Raw genomic sequence first — 15954 nt, 5'->3', positions numbered from 1 at the left:
AACTAAAAAAACTAAAAAAAGGTAAAAAACTAAAAAAAAAACTAAAAACTAAAAAAGAAAAAAACTAAAAAAAGGAAAAGACTGAAAAATAAAAGAGAAAAAGAAAACTAAAAAAATATGAATAAAAATACAAAAAAATAAAAAAGATAAAAACTACAAAAAAACTAAAAAGAAAAAACGAAAAAAAACTAAAAAAGCTAAAAAAATAAAAGAAGCAAAAATCTAAAGAAGGTAAAAACTACAAAAAAAAGAAAACAACATAAAAAAATCTAAAAAAGCTTAAAAACTAAAAAAAAAATAAAAAAAGATAAAAAACTAAAAAAAAAACTAAAAAAAGGAAAAAACCATAAAATAAACTAAAAACTAATAAAAAAAAATAAAAAAAGCTAAAAAACTAAAAAAACTAAAAAAAACTAAAAAAGGTAAAAACTAAAAGAACTAAAAAAGAAAAAAAACTAAAAAAAGGAAAAAACTGAAAAATAAAGGACAAAAAGAAAACTAAAAAAATATAAATAAAAATAAAAAAACTAAAAAGATAAAAACTTCAAAAAAAACTAAAAAGAAAAAAGAAAAAAACTAAAAAACCTAAAAAAAGGTAAAAACCAATAAAAAAAAACTAAAAACAAAAAAAGGGAAAAAATTAAAAATTTATTTCATCATAAGTTTTCAACTGACGAAATTACAGACCGGGACATCGGGACACAAATGACGACCGGGACACCGGCACATAGGGAATATGAATGACGACACTCAAAGAGAAAGCGACCGGGACAAAAGGAATGTTCGACTAGCAATCAACAAAGCACCGGGTCACAAATGACGACCGGGACACAGGGAGTATAAATGACGACCAGGATATAAGTAAAAAAAAACTAAAAAAACTAAAAAAAAGGTAAAAACTACAAAAAAACTAAAAAGAAAAAAAAAGAAAAACTAATAAAAAAACTAAAAAATCTAAAAATCTAAATAAACTAAAAAAGAAAAAAAATAAAAAAGGAAAAAAATAAAGGAGAAAAACAAAACTAAAAAACGAATGTATATACAGACCGGGACACCGGGATACAAATGACGACCGGGACACAGGGAATATAAATGACGACCGGGACACAGGGACACAACTACAACGGGGACGCCGGGGGGCACAGGGGGATATAAATGACGACCGAGACACCGGGACACATGGAATATAAATGAGGCCCGGGACACTCAAAGAGAAATCACAGACTGGGACACCGGGACACAAATGACGACCTGGACACAGGGACAAAACTACAAAGGGGATGCCGGGGGGCACAAGGGGATATATAAATGACGATGGCGACACAGGGAATGGTAGATTAGCAATCACCATCAACAAAGCTCAAGGGCAATCATTAGAATCATGAGGTATAGATCTGAATACGGATTGTTTTCCCATGGACCATTATATGTTGCATTTTCAAGAGTCGGTAAACAATCTATTTATATGCACAGACAATGGGACAGCAAAGAATGTTGTATATTCGCAAGTTTTACGTAGTTAGAAACATATATATATATATATATCTATATTCACAGGTGGGACATAGGGACACAACTACAATGGCGCGTAACTAATATGGCGCGTAACGACTTACGCGCGCGGGGGGGCTTGGGGGGGCGCGAAGCGCCCCCATCAACTTGGTGTTGGGGTGGCGCGAAGCGCCACCCCAACAGCTAGTATGTAATAAAAACATGAGAATACAAAACTTCTTTACGTGAGCTAATTTATAACTTACGTATATCTTTTACTAATAAAAAGATTCGTAAAAAATTAAAAGTTCTAGTTGCCTTTTTAATTAACCAAAAAATCGGAGGGCAACTAGGCTTCCTCCTCCGCTCTTTTTTCTCAAAATCATTCGATCAAAATTATGAGAAAGTCATTTAGCCAAAAAAAAAATAAATATGCAAATTTCGTTTTAATTATTCCTCTGCGGAGAGCCAAGATCAAAACAAGCATTGATTCAAAAACGTTCAGAAATTAAATTTTAAAAAAAACAAGTTTTTTAACTGAAAGTAAGGAGCGACATTAAAACTTAAAACGAACAGAAATTACATCGTACCTGAAAGGGACTGCTTCCTCACCAACGCCCCGCTCTTTACGCTAAAGTTTTTTAATATTTTAAAAAGAAGAGTTGAGAGAAAGAGTCAAACTTCAGCGTAAAGAGCGGGGCGTTGGTGAGGAAGCAGTCCCTTTCATATACGAAGTAATTTCTGTTCGTTTTAAGTTTTAATGTCACTCCTTACTTTCAGTTAAAAAAACGTGTTTTTTTTATTCAATAACTTAAAAATTGCAGTGTTTTGCCAAGCCAAACACTTTTAAGCAGAACAGTTGTCTGAAAAAATATTCCCTCTTTTAACACACGAAAAGCTAAAGTAGATCAAATTTCTATGTCTGTTTTTTTTAAGAGTTGATGACGTCTCAATCTAACTGTTTCAAAGTTTATCATGAGAACATATAATCAGTTGAAAGTTTACCTGAATTCTCGTCAATGGCAGTCAGCTAAGTACATATTCCCGTTTATGGATCTTACTACTTCAGAATGGATTTTCAAATATATCATAGAACACACAATCTTCAGCATAATGATGATCAAGGGCCATTTATACAATTGTATATTCTTGAAACTAGTGTAATATCCAGTGAATGAGGCTGATTAGCAAGTGCTGATCCCATTTGTTCAAGTATGTAAGAAGCTAATTGGAGTCGGTGAATAATGTACTAGAAATGTGGTGGAGTCTTTTTGATCCAACTACAGTAATGGCAACAGGGCGAACCCTTAATTCAAATAAAATATCTTAATATGTGTGAAAGGTAAATGAATTTTTTTTACACAAATCAGATGTTAACTCTCTGCTGTAAACAGTGATATGAGCGACGCTTTTCGCGTCAAACAAAAAGAATCAGTGTGTCTGATATTAACCCTTTAAGTACTGAATTATGGAATCGATAGGAAAAGAAATATTTGAAGTATGTTTCTAGATGAAAAAAAATAACTGAACTCGAATATGGAGTCACATTTTCGGTATATGGTTCTGGGTTCGAGATCCGTCATGTCCTTTCAAAAGGACATCCGTCCTTAGTGGAGTATTTTTTTTCAAATAATGCCATGTATTTTTGTATCAGACAAAACTAGTAGCTACTACAAAAGTAAAAAAGAGTTCACCTCCTGTGGTAGGAGAGAAAACAGTTCCTTTCGGGAACAAGGCATAGCGCAATTCAAAGGTACTTGCTACACAGGATTTTTGTATTCTTCTGACAAATTTGGCAGCGTTTTTGATCTTTTTGAACTCAGGAAAATGGTTCCTGAGTTAATGTAAGTAGTTAATGTGTTAATAAGTAAATAAGTATATGTAAATAAGTGAGTTAATGTGAGTAGAGAGATAATGGTCTACCAGGGTGCCTTCGGGGTGTGTTGGAGTATCCGAGAGAGCATGCAATGATGGTTTTTGAACGTCAGTAGAGGAACATTGGACTGCCAGCAGTAGAGGAAGCGTTGGACTGCCAGAAGTGATGACGATAAATTAGCCAGCCATTGACTACTGCACTGTCAAGAACGTAGTAGAATATGCGCATATACGACTGTCTTGCCTTCAGGTTTGAGCGATAGAGCTCAATAAGCATATCAACCTAGTCCACGCCACCCATGTACTTGTTGTACTCTTTGTTCACTGCGGGCTTTTTGCGTTCCACGTATTTCTTCTCAGAGGAGTCCCTACGTCTACAGGTATCCTTGGGATCAACTGCAACGTAGTTCGACACATGTGTGACCACTTTGTTATCAAACCAGCGCACCAAGCAAACATCTGTCGATTTTTCAACTGTCCAGTCGACGTTTCCCATACGAAACCGTTTCAGTTCCTTTTCTTCCATCAGTTCGCGTCCTGAAAGAAGGTTCTGACGAATAGTCCGAACCCAATCATATCCAGTCTCCTTCAGATGAACGACAAGGTCTACGCTTTTAAACAAATTGTCGGAAAATATCTTGGGCCCCGCTTTGGGTTCCAGGGATCTCAAGAGCTCATAACAACATCTCCAACAAGACCGAAGGGCCCAGCTTTCACAGTTCCTCGGCCTTGGTAAATTTCGATGTTATACATGCTCCCACTACTTCGAGCTTGAGTAAATACTTTGAGCCCCCACTTGTGCGGCTTGTTTTGGAGATGCAGCCACATAACAGATCTTCCCTTGAATGGGATAATCTGTTCATCTATAATGTTTCTTTCTTCAGGCTCAGTTCTCATCAAATTTTCTTGAAGCAGGTCAACTATGGGCCTCACCTTGAACAAACGATCATGTCCAGGATCTGTTTTTGGCTTGCACTTACTGTTGTCATCGAAGTGCAAGTACCCTCGGATCAATGTGAAACTGTCTCGGGACATCTTTTCAGAGACGAGATTATAGTTCAGCTCTTTCTCCCAGTAGAGCTTGTAGCTAGGCAAGCTTATTATTCCCAATAAGAGAGTTATTGAAAGGTAAGAGTAAATCTCTTGTTTTGTGAAGTCGATGAATTTGTTCTCCTTCGTCATTGCATAGCGATTCGTCTCTAACAATGCCTTATCAGTCATTTCATCAGAGAAAAACATAGAAACATATTCGGCTGGGGACATGGACTCTGTTGGTGGGGGAGTATATGCACCTATAACTTGCTGATATTCAATGTAAGGTTCGAAGTCCTTGTAACACCACTTGCATTCGCCCCTATTTCGTCGGTTTACCTTTTTGGCTGAAGGTTGCTGATCTTCAGTTTCCCTGACAGAGCTAGTAGAGGGCCAAGAGCTAGTAAAGGGCCCAGGTTCTTCAAGATCATGGGACTCAAGAAAGTTATCGGGAGGGGGCTGTCTCACATTGGTCCCAGCAGCGTTAACTCGTAGAAGTCGGTTAGTTCGGGGTTCAGCGGTAAATACTGGCTATCACTCTCGTCATCACCGTAATCTGAAAGATCCAACATCCCGGAAACATCTCTATCTTGTAGTTCCATAAGCATTTCTAGGGCTTGTTCTGGTTCAAAATTTCGCCGAGTGCGCAAGTTTCATGACTCCTTCAATGCCTTCTCAAACTTGTCACCCATCTTGAAATATAATTTGGATATAAATTCGTTAAAACACATTCAAATATATTAAATACACTTATTATTTTCCTTCGATGTTCTTTCATGAAATAGCCGTCAAGTTGTTGACCCTTACGGACGGATGTCCTTTCAAAAGGACAGCTTGTCAGAAACTACTTCATACACCAGCATTGTTACCGTTGGATCCTAGCCTTTTATCAAATTCTAATTTAACCTTATCTAACTACACTCTGATTTTTTTCTAGAATTTTTGAAAGTCATCTAATAATTTTTATAATATTTTAATCAATACCCACCTTTCACCCCTTTTTGGACCTCTCTCACCAATCTTGGCCTAGCAACTGAACCGAGTGTCACACCGCGTTGTGCGGCATCTTGTTTGACACGTGTTGAACTGCTGAATCATATAAGAGATGTTATATACCAATTGCAACCATACACGAGTCATTGCTACCAACCAAACGTGCTTGTCCTTTTAAAAGGACATCCGGACTTAAAGGGTTAATTTGGAACAAATGGTACATCCACTGCTTTTTCCATTTAGCCATCAAAGTTGGAGCATTGACCTCCGGCTATCTTGTAATATTTTGACAATTCGCTTAAGAGTTGTTGATAGCAAATTATAAGCAGGGAGTTACTCGTGCTAATAGTAGCCAAAATTCTAAAAAAAAAGAGTGTTTGACAACGGAATATGCATATCCAGAATTTGCTTTTCATGATGATTCCAAGTTCATAAATTCAGTAGGTTTAAATTTACCCATCAAAAAGTACAAACCCAAGAAAATTTGGCTGGTTTCCAGACAGAGGGGAAAACACGTCAAAAGCAAAGCAATTCGGACAAAAATTACACGATCAAATATGGAACATCGGAAAACCCTATTGTGGTTTTTCTATTCCATGTCATTTTGGAGGATCTAGCTGAACCCCCAGAAAATTTTTCCATGCGCAAAGCCCCCCCCCCCCAAAAAAAAGAAATTACATCCATCGTAGAACCCTTCCTCTAGACTAAAAAATCTCCAAAATATCACTGAAAAATTCGCCCCCCGCAGAAAATCCCCCTCCCGTAGACTATTAACACTGGAAAACTCCTACCACATGTAAATTTGAACAGTCAAAGAAGAATTATGATAAATAAAAATATGAAGAAAAGAAGGAGCTTTGAAATATTTTACCTATATTCTAAAATATAGGTAACATATATTATACAAGATACCTTATATAATTTATTCATACTCTTTTTTCTTTTAATACTTGTTTCGTGTTTGGGATTGACTTATAATAGCGGGGTAAGATAGATGTTAAATAAAACAATTTGCTTACTTATTTGAAACAAGGAGTTCTGTCCATTTAAATGTTGGTTCTGACTTGTAGTTCGAATTCATTCTAGTTAAAATACAATAAAAAAAAGAAGAAAAAAATCCTTGATGGTAATTCAGACAGATATCTTTCTGATCGTGCACCTAGTTTACACGTCTTTGGTTACAAAGCATTGACTAGTGTCATGTACTATAGATGGCGGTGCGAGACCCAGTCTATAAGGAAGTAATTATTCGTACTTTTTAGTCCCATTGCGTATCTACGTGTACTTTTGTCATAGGGCACCCCTTCCACAGTTGCAACCATTTTCGTATTAACAAAAATTATTCTCTCGTTATCTAAATCCTTATCTTACCCTGCTATGCGGTCTGAGCCACCAATCCCAAAAAAAAAGAAAGAATTGAAAGAGATAAAAATATAAAAATCAATATTACAGGATAGTCCACATCATAGATTCTACCTACATTTTGGAATATCGCTAGAATTTTCCAAAATCCCTTCTTTCCTAATTTTTTTTTTTATTGTCGATATGAAAATAGCAAGAAATATAGATCACATGATCACACAGATCACACCTAATAGATTGCATAGATCAGATTTAAAAATGAAATATATTTTTTTTAAGATCAAATGTATATAAAAAGAATGTTAAGAAGGTGAAGACAGTTTTAAAATACGAATTAAGGAGGTGTGAAGTGGAGGCCATGGATAAAATTGCTGTATATCTGGAATATGCAACCAAACGGCATATTAGTAAAATATTGTACTGGCATGTTAATAAATTGAGAAGGAGTAGTCAATTTGGACTTGTCCCAGTAAAAGGCGGGAAATAAGTGTTAATAAGGCACCAAAATAAGTGTTAATGAAGTAGTTAAAGAGAGATGGGCAGAACATTTTGAGAATGAGCTAAGCCGTGATACATTTAAAGGAAAATATATAGAAAAGATTTTTGGATGTGAAAGAAGATTTATTTTTTTGAGGAAGAATTAGCGACAATACTAAGAAAATTAAAAGATAATAAGCCCTCCGGTTCTTATTGTGTAATAAACAAGTTCTTTTTCTTATGATGGTTATGAGATTTGAAATAAATTACTGAGGATTGTGATTATGATTTTTGAAAAAAGGGAAGTACCTAGTGATTTTAGGAAAACTTTAATTGAGCTCCCCAAAAAGACAGGTAGTAAAAGGCGAGTGTGGTAATTATAGAGACAGTAGCTTGGTTTCTATGGGAAGCTAATTACTTAACATGATGACGGTTTTTAGACTTAGATGTGTTGTAGATAAACTTGAAAAGAAGAGCAGCGTAGTTTTAGGAAGGCGAGAGGATGTGTCATACCAAATTTTCACGCTTAGATTTATAATTCAGAAGTGCCTGAGCCATCAAATGGTGTTTGTAGCTGTATTGGCCTCAGCCGGTTTGGTGCTGCAGTGAGTTGTTATAAATAGTAATAGTAGTTATAGATCATAAGCAAGCGATTGATTTTTACGCTTAGATTTATAATTCAGAAGTGCCTGAGCCATCAAATGGTGTTTGTAGCTGTATTGGCCTCAGCCGGTTTGGTGCTGCAGTGAGTTGTTATAAATAGTAATAGTAGCTATAGATCATAAGCAAGCGTTTGATTTTCACGCTTAGATTTATAATTCAGATGTGCCTGAGCCATCAAATGGTGTTTGTAGCTGTATTGGCCTCAGCCGGTTTGGTGCTGCAGTGAGTTGTTATAAATAGTAATAGTAGCTGTAGATCATAAGCAAGCGTTTGATTTTCACGCTTAGATTTATAATACAGAAGTGCCTGAGCCATCAAATTGTGTTTGTAGCTGTATTGGCCTCAGCCGGTTTGGTGCTGCAGTGAGTTGTTATAAATAGTAATAGTAGCTATAGATCATAAGCAAGCGTTTGATTTTCACGCTTAGATTTATAATTCAGAAGTGCCTGAGCCATCAAATGGTGTTTGTAGCTGTATTGGCCTCAGCCGGTTTGGTGCTGCAGTGAGTTGTTATAAATAGTAATAGTAGCTATAGATCATAAGCAAGCGTTTGATTTTCACGCTTAGATTTATAATTCAGAAGTGCCTGAGCCATCAAATGGTGTTTGTAGCTGTATTGGCCTCAGCCGGTTTGGTGCTGCAGTGAGTTGTTATAAATAGTAATAGTAGCTATAGATCATAAGCAAGCGTTTGATTCAGCTGATAGAGGAATTTTAGCGAAAGTCCAATTACCAGGGTTGCGTTTTATCTTTAATTTACATGGGTCGTTCTGACGGGCTTTGTTCTAAGGAGCAGAGTTAAGGCAATTAGAGGACTCGGAATCAGTTAAGGAAGTAAAACTCTCCTAGACTCAGATTATGCTGATGATTTAAACCTCCTAGATAATATGAACATGTTAGCAAAATACCCAAGTTTTGGAGGTTTTGAGGGTTCAGTGCGCAAGAATGGGGCGGAAAATTAATCTTAAGAAGAGTAAGTCACTAAGACTAGAAATAAGTGAAAAGATATGATAGTAGGTAACAAGATGATTGATCAAGTAGATAACTTTACCTATTTAGGAAGTATTATTAGTAAAGACATCGGGTGAGGTAAAGATATTAAAAGTAGAAAAGCCAAGTCTAGGGTGTTGTTTCGCAGTTGAAAAAAGTTTGGAAGAATACGAATATGGGTTTCTGAACCAAGATTAGAATAATGGAAGCTACAGTAATGACAGTGGTCAAGTAATGTTCTGAAACGTGGGTGCTTTAGAAGACGGAGGAGGATCTACTAGGTGTTTTCCCAAGAAATTGCCTACACATTGTCTTGGCTACTCGACCGACTGCCCGTGTTTCCAACAGTAAACTGTACGAAAAACGTAGTTCATTACCGCTTTCTAGGTTTATAATGAGAGAAAGGCTGAAAGGGCTAGGGCACAATCAGCGGATGAAGGAAAACATATTTCTGAAGATCAGTATTTTTGGCCGGCCATCTAGGGGTAAACGGAAAGCTGGTTGTCATTCGGTTGGGGTGGTAGGATGTCACAATTAAATATTTTAGGGAAAAGCAGATTTTTTGGGAAAGTATGAATTACTTTAAAACCCTGTAACCTAAAAACCCAGCTGTAAAGATTGTAGAGGTGTATGAAATGGTCCCTCGACTGTGCCCCCTCGATTCGTCATTCTTTACGTTAAATTGGACCGTTTTTCAGTGTACCGAGAATCTGTCTAAAACAAAAGTAATTTGGATTGTTTTGTTTTTATTTATTTTTCCGAAACTTCTATGGGAATTGGAGGTATTATTTTTTTCCATTTAATTTAAGCACTAATATTTTTGGTTCAAATGTTCTGAAAGGCAATCAATGAATCAAATAATTGCAGTTACCAGTGCTTCTGGTGCAATTACTGGTGTAATGGCAATGGTTCTTTCACTAGTTTACAAAATAGCTGGTGCTTTACTGGTGCACTTACAAACCGACTTTACTGATATATCCTTTAAAAGGCTTCCAGAAATATAGAACAAAAACATTATTGAGACAGCATGTACCTCGTTTCTAAAATAATTCTTTTTCAATTTTAAGTTTTAATATTAGCATAATTTTCACTTTCATTTGGAATGAAACTTATTGTTCAAACTTAATCATACGGACTAAATCATCTTTGAAATATGTGGAAGGTCATCCTGGAAGGTTTCAAACACACGGAATTTGTTAATATACTTTTTTTAAGACCACGCCCATTTTCCTAGGTATATAATCTGTTTTTCTAGTTGTTTTAAATGTGTTATGCCAGTTACTACTTTCGATAGGTACTAAACTTAAGAAATTTTTCACAATTAGAATCAATATTGATATTATATTCTTGTGATGTTGAAATTGCTTGTAATATAAAAATACTAAAAAATTTTAAACATTAATATTAAAAAAAAGTGTTTGACTGTTTCAGTTTTAAAAGACATCTGCCATTTGCCTCCATCTGCCTGTTCAGTCAGAGTTGTCATTTTATATTTTTCTGTACAGAATACAGAGACCCAAAATTGTTAGAGAGGACCAAGACCAAAGATACCACTCACTCTAAGTAGTTTTGCACTTCTTTTTTACATGTTTAAAGGATACTTGACCTTTTTTTATAGCGGATTTTTTAATACAGCAAAATAATCAACCTTCCGTAAGCTTTCACTTGCTTGGAGAAACCCCTTAAATATAGGAATAAAAATTAAAAACAGAAGAAGAGAAAAAGAAGAAGTAAAAAGAAAACAAATCTACAATGTTCTACTCCTGGTCACAACAACCTTCTCAAATAACATGACATTCCACCTACCAACACACTCGAAAAAAAAACCTGTTTCTATCCAACAAAAAAAAAACTAAACAATTTATTTGCACTAACTGTTTCTTTTGGTGAGAAGTTCAGAGTGAAAGAAATCCAATTAACTATTCTTAAAAAATCATACAACCGGAGATAAATTATTTAATGGTCTCTACGGAAATCACACACATTTGCCGATTTTTTCAAAATTTCGGGCAAATTTTTCCAAATATTTGGCCCAATATGACGTAGCGAAAATAAATATCTAGTTCCAACAACTTGACGTGTCGTCACTCTAAGACAGGAAATTCAATCCTGCTGATCTAAAATGACCCTTGTTTTAGGGGGTATAACGAATTTGGAATTGATTACTATACATACAAAGATGACGGTATATGATCACACATATGTATGAATGGACACGTATGCCTGCAGGCGGTTGTTTTAAAGGAGGGGGGTGCAGGGGCGGTGGAAATTTTCGGGGAGGGTTCAGGATAGATAGATAGATAGATAGATAAATAGATATTTTATTAGTGACTCAACCGGAAACCCGGCATTTCACAGCTACAACTCAAAAAGTAAATTTGCACCAAAAGAAATTAGAAATAAACGGAGCAAAATACAGATAGGAAAAAAAAAACTGGGGATAATAGAAAAAAAGGAGAAAAATGGAGTACGATCAAAATAATAACCTTATCAGTTTTGAGATAAACTGTGTAAATTGATCAGATCGCACTGTATCAATGAGAAATCAAACTAGACCTACGTTGCCCGGACAACGTGAAGTGTTGCGGCAACCTTTGTCCGGCTTCGTCGACTAAAGTGTTGCGAGAGCAACACCTTGGTTTTGTTTCTTCGCTATCGATCAGTAATCACATGATCAAAGGATATTCCTCAGCGTTGAAAAAACAACAGTAAAATAGTATCGAAAGAAGGGACTAAATTGACTTTGCAGCCAGTTGAACTTTATCCTTTTCAATCGTAGACATCGTGGCGGATGAAAACTCGGAGCAATCTATATATATAAAAATAAGTTGTCTGTGTGTGGATCTGTGGATGGATCAGGTGACGTCACCTGAAAAAACTGGATCAGGTGACGTCAAAACTGAAAAAACTAAAAAAAGGCAAAAACTACAAAAAAAACTAAAAACTAATAAAAAAAATAAAAAAGCTAAAAAACTAAAAAAACTAAAAAAAGGCAAAAACTACAAAAAAAACTAAAAACTAATAAAAAAGCTAAAAAACTAAAAAAACTAAAAAAAGGCAAAAACTACAAAAAAAACTAAAAACTAAAAAAAAAAATAAAAAAGCTAAAAAACTAAAAAAACTAAAAAAACTAAAAAAAGGTAAAAAACTAAAAAAACTAAAAACTAAAAAAAACTAAAAAAAAGGAAAAACCTGAAAAATAAGCTAAAATAAAGGTAAAAACCAATAAAAAACTAAAAAAAAAAACTGAAAAAAACTAAAAAAAAGGCAAAAACTACAAAAAAAACTAAAAACTAATAAAAAAAGTAAAAAAGCTAAAAAACTAAAAAAACTAAAAAAACTAAAAAAAGGTAAAAACTAAAAAAAAAAAAAATAAAAAAAAACTAAAAAAAAAGGAAAAAACTGAAAAATAAGCTAAAATAAAGGTAAAAACCAATAAAAAACTAAAAAGAAAAAAAGGAAAAAACTAAAAAAATTTTCATCTAAAAAACTAAAAAAAACTAAAAAAGGTAAAAACTAAAAGAACTAAAAAAGAAAAAAATAAATGACGACACTCGAAGAGAAAGCGACCAGGACAAAAGGAATGTTCGATTAGCAATCAACAAAGCACCGGGACACAGGGAGTATAAATGAAAAAAGCTAAAAAACTAAAAAAAACTAAAACTAAAAAAAGGTAAAAAACTAAAAAAAAATAAAAAAAAAAAACTAAAAAAAAGGAAAAAACTGAAAAATAAGCTAAAATAAAGGTAAAAACCAATAAAAAACTAAAAAGAAAAAAAGGAAAAAACTAAAAAAAAATTTTCATCTAAAAAACTAAAAAAAACTAAAAAAGGTAAAAACTAAAAGAACTAAAAAAGAAAAAAATAAATGACGACACTCAAAGAGAAAGCGACCAGGACAAAAGGAATGTTCGATTAGCAATCAACAAAGCACCGGGACACAGGGAGTATAAATGACGACCAGGACACAAGTAAAAAAAAAAAAACTAACAAAACTAAAAAGAAGGTAAAAACTACAAAAAAACTAAAAAGAAAAAAAAACTAAAAACTAATAAAAAAACTAAAAAATCTAAAAATCTAAATAAACTAAAAAAGAAAAAAAAGGAAAAAAATAAAGGAGAAAAACAAAACTAAAAAACGAATGTATATACAGACCGGGACACCGGGATACAAATGACGACCGGGACACAGGGAATATAAATGACGACCGGGACACAGGGACACAACTACAACGGGGACACCGGGGGAAACAGGGGGATATAAATGACGACCGGGACACCGGGACAGGGAATGGTCGATTAGCAATCACCATCAACAAAGCTCAAGGGCAATCATTAGAATCATGAGGTATAGATCTGAATACAGATTGTTTTCCCATGGACCATTATATGTTGCATGTTCAAGAGTCTGTAAACCTGACAATCTATTTATATGCAAAGACAATGGGACAGCAAAGAATGTTGTATATTCGCAAGTTTTACGTAGTTAAAACCATATATATATATATATATATATATATATATATATATATATATATATATATATATATATATATTCACAGGTGGGACATAGGGACACAACTACAATGGCGCGTAACTATTATGGCGCGTAACGACTTACGCGCGCGGGGGGGCTTGGGGGGGGGCGCAAAGCGCCCCCACCAACTAGGTGTTGGGGTGGCGCGAAGCGCCACCCCAACAGCTAGTATCTTATATAATCTAGTTGGTATTATAAAACTATCCCTTACTTTTCAGGATCAAAACACCACAGATGAGATTCTATTAATTATTACGAAACTCTCTCATTGTTTTACATTCTCTTTTGTGCTTGTTTCTTCACTATCGGTTAAATGATGAAGTTATCAGCCTATCGAAGTTTTTAAAACGGTATTTTTAAACAAGAACGCAATCAGTTATCACATGACCAAAGACTATTCCTCAGCGTTGAAAAAACAACAACTACAAAATAGTATCGAAAAAAAGGACTAAATTGACTTTGCAGCCAGGTGAACTTTACCCTTTTCAATCATAGACATCGTGACGAATGAAAACTTGGAACAATATCTTATATAATCTAGTTGGTATTATAAAACTATCCCTAACTTTTCAGGATTAAAATACCATAGGGGAAACTAATTATTACGAAACTACCTCATTCTTTAACGTTATCGTTTGTACCTGTTGCGTAAACACTTAATTCTGTCAGATTTAAAGAGATCGAATACAATGTGCACAAATTTGCACAAATTTCTCACCCAAAGTGAACCGATTCTTACTTATAAGTCCCTCTCCCGTGATAGGCATCAAGTTCACTGAAGACAAATAAATGGGTACACCAAATAGCATAGTTTGAAACCCCTCATCGCTGAAGTTGACTGTAGCCCAACAGCCGATTATTACTTACAAGTCCCCTACATGTCTTACCACTGGAACGAAATTGGTTTTACCATCAAACACACTGGGAACAAATAATAGATACACCAACTTGCAAAAGTTGCTAACCCCTCATTGCCGAAAGTGATTATTACCTAACAGCCGACTGTTGCTTACAAGTCCTCTATATGTCTCAAAATTTGTATCGGCCTAGATTTCGTTTCAGTGTGTACATTACCACTGAAGTTGTCAACCCCTTGAAACTTTCAAACTGGTACACCTCATGAAGGAATTTTGGTACCAAAAAATGGATGGAATATACTTTGATCAGCTCATCAAGAGCTATCGATTGCCGTCGAAAAAACAATTCTATCTGTCTTAGTTCTAAAGTTGAATTTTTTTTTCCCGTAGACCAACTTTCTAACGTCACCACTTAGAAAGGAGCAAAGGATAAGCTTCAATTTCTTTAGCAATGAGAGAACTTTTAAAGTTTATTAGGCACATCTGATACCATTTCTCTACCGCAATCCCAAGTCTGAAAAACCGAATGATAAACTTTAGCTGAAATCAGGAACAGAAATGAGTAGAAACAATAGATGGCAGCACTTTCGGACCCGTGGGAAAATACCACATTTTTGCTTATGTAAATTTTTCTATTTATCACTCAAAGAAGATACATTGGCTGTGGGGCCGGGTAACTGCCGCATATACTTAACACTTATATATTTTAGTCCATCTTCAATTTGAAAGTGGTGCCTGCCTGCTTGCCTGCTAGAACGGAGCTTTCCACTCTTTTAGCAGAAATATGGTTCGATGAAACGAAAGCTCGGTTGGCACAACTTCAGATACTCATCTCTGACATAATCTATATAACTCCACTTCACTTCGTACACCATAGGCTCTGGCTTGTGGACAAGAAAAAACCATCCTTTTTGGCCCCAGGCAAGAGTTCTGCGGAGCTTTCCAAAATGTAATGTCATATTCATCAATCCGGCCTGAGGTCCACTCTTTTCGTAAAAAACGCACAGGTTAAACTCTTACCAGTTTCCAGGAATAAGCTGAGATCGGCGGCATAGAAAAAAAAGAAAAAAAAAGAAACGGGACAAAACCAAAGTGTTGCTCTCAACACATTTACTAAGGACCAAGTAACTTTACAAACACTAAGTAAGTACAAATCAAAAGCGAAAACACAACATTCGAAAACACAATAATACGAAAATAATGAAATTGAAGGGATAAGCCTACAGTTTGATTGCATTGAAATTTGACATAAATGTCCCTCATATTTGACGTTTGAACGACTATTCCCCCAGCCCCAATCAAGAAAAAACATAAAATTGGGTACTCTTGCGCTAAAATCAAAACTGGGAAGAATCAGAATTTTAAAAGTTTTGAGACTTCCCAAATTTAGAACAAAAAAACAACAATTTTTTTTTAAAAATAAATAAATTAAAACTAATTCTCTTACCCAGGCATTAGGAAAGTTGAAATTTTTTAGCCTAAAAATCAAAGTGTTTGCAGTACGAAATAGAAAGTCGTTTTAGAATAGTTGCAAAAATTTCCATGACAAACCTCTGCTTCCATTTTAATTATTTGATAAATTAATTTTTCCTTACAGCAGGACATTAAGATGCTTTTATTTTTAGAGCATTTGAAAGAAAAGCTTATGTTTAAGTTTTTCTAGTATTTTTTTTCTTTCTT

General features: G+C 34.8%; 1 protein-coding gene and 1 long non-coding RNA gene across 10 annotated transcripts in view; one reads left to right on the top strand and one right to left on the bottom strand.

Annotated features, from left to right (window-relative positions):
• Nucleotides 1-15954, bottom strand: part of LOC136043712 (circadian locomoter output cycles protein kaput-like) — a 311923-nt gene that overhangs the window by 220416 nt on the left and 75553 nt on the right. The window contains exon 2 of one of the 7 annotated variants that reach the window (XM_065728610.1): nucleotides 5387-5751. The exons of the other annotated variants lie outside the window; for them this stretch is intronic. The gene's annotated coding sequence lies outside the window, so the exon portion shown is untranslated. The remainder of the gene's footprint in view (nucleotides 1-5386; nucleotides 5752-15954) is intronic. 7 annotated transcript variants of the gene reach the window in all.
• Nucleotides 1-15954, top strand: part of LOC136043714 (uncharacterized) — a 91490-nt gene that overhangs the window by 39031 nt on the left and 36505 nt on the right. The window lies entirely within an intron of this gene.

The sequence above is a fragment of the Artemia franciscana genome, unplaced genomic scaffold (assembly GCF_032884065.1).
Source record: "Artemia franciscana unplaced genomic scaffold, ASM3288406v1 Scaffold_867, whole genome shotgun sequence".
NCBI classification, from domain to species: Eukaryota; Metazoa; Arthropoda; class Branchiopoda; order Anostraca; family Artemiidae; genus Artemia; species Artemia franciscana.
The sequence above is the reverse complement of the archived record's forward strand: the minus strand, read 5'-3'. Positions and strand labels throughout refer to the sequence as shown.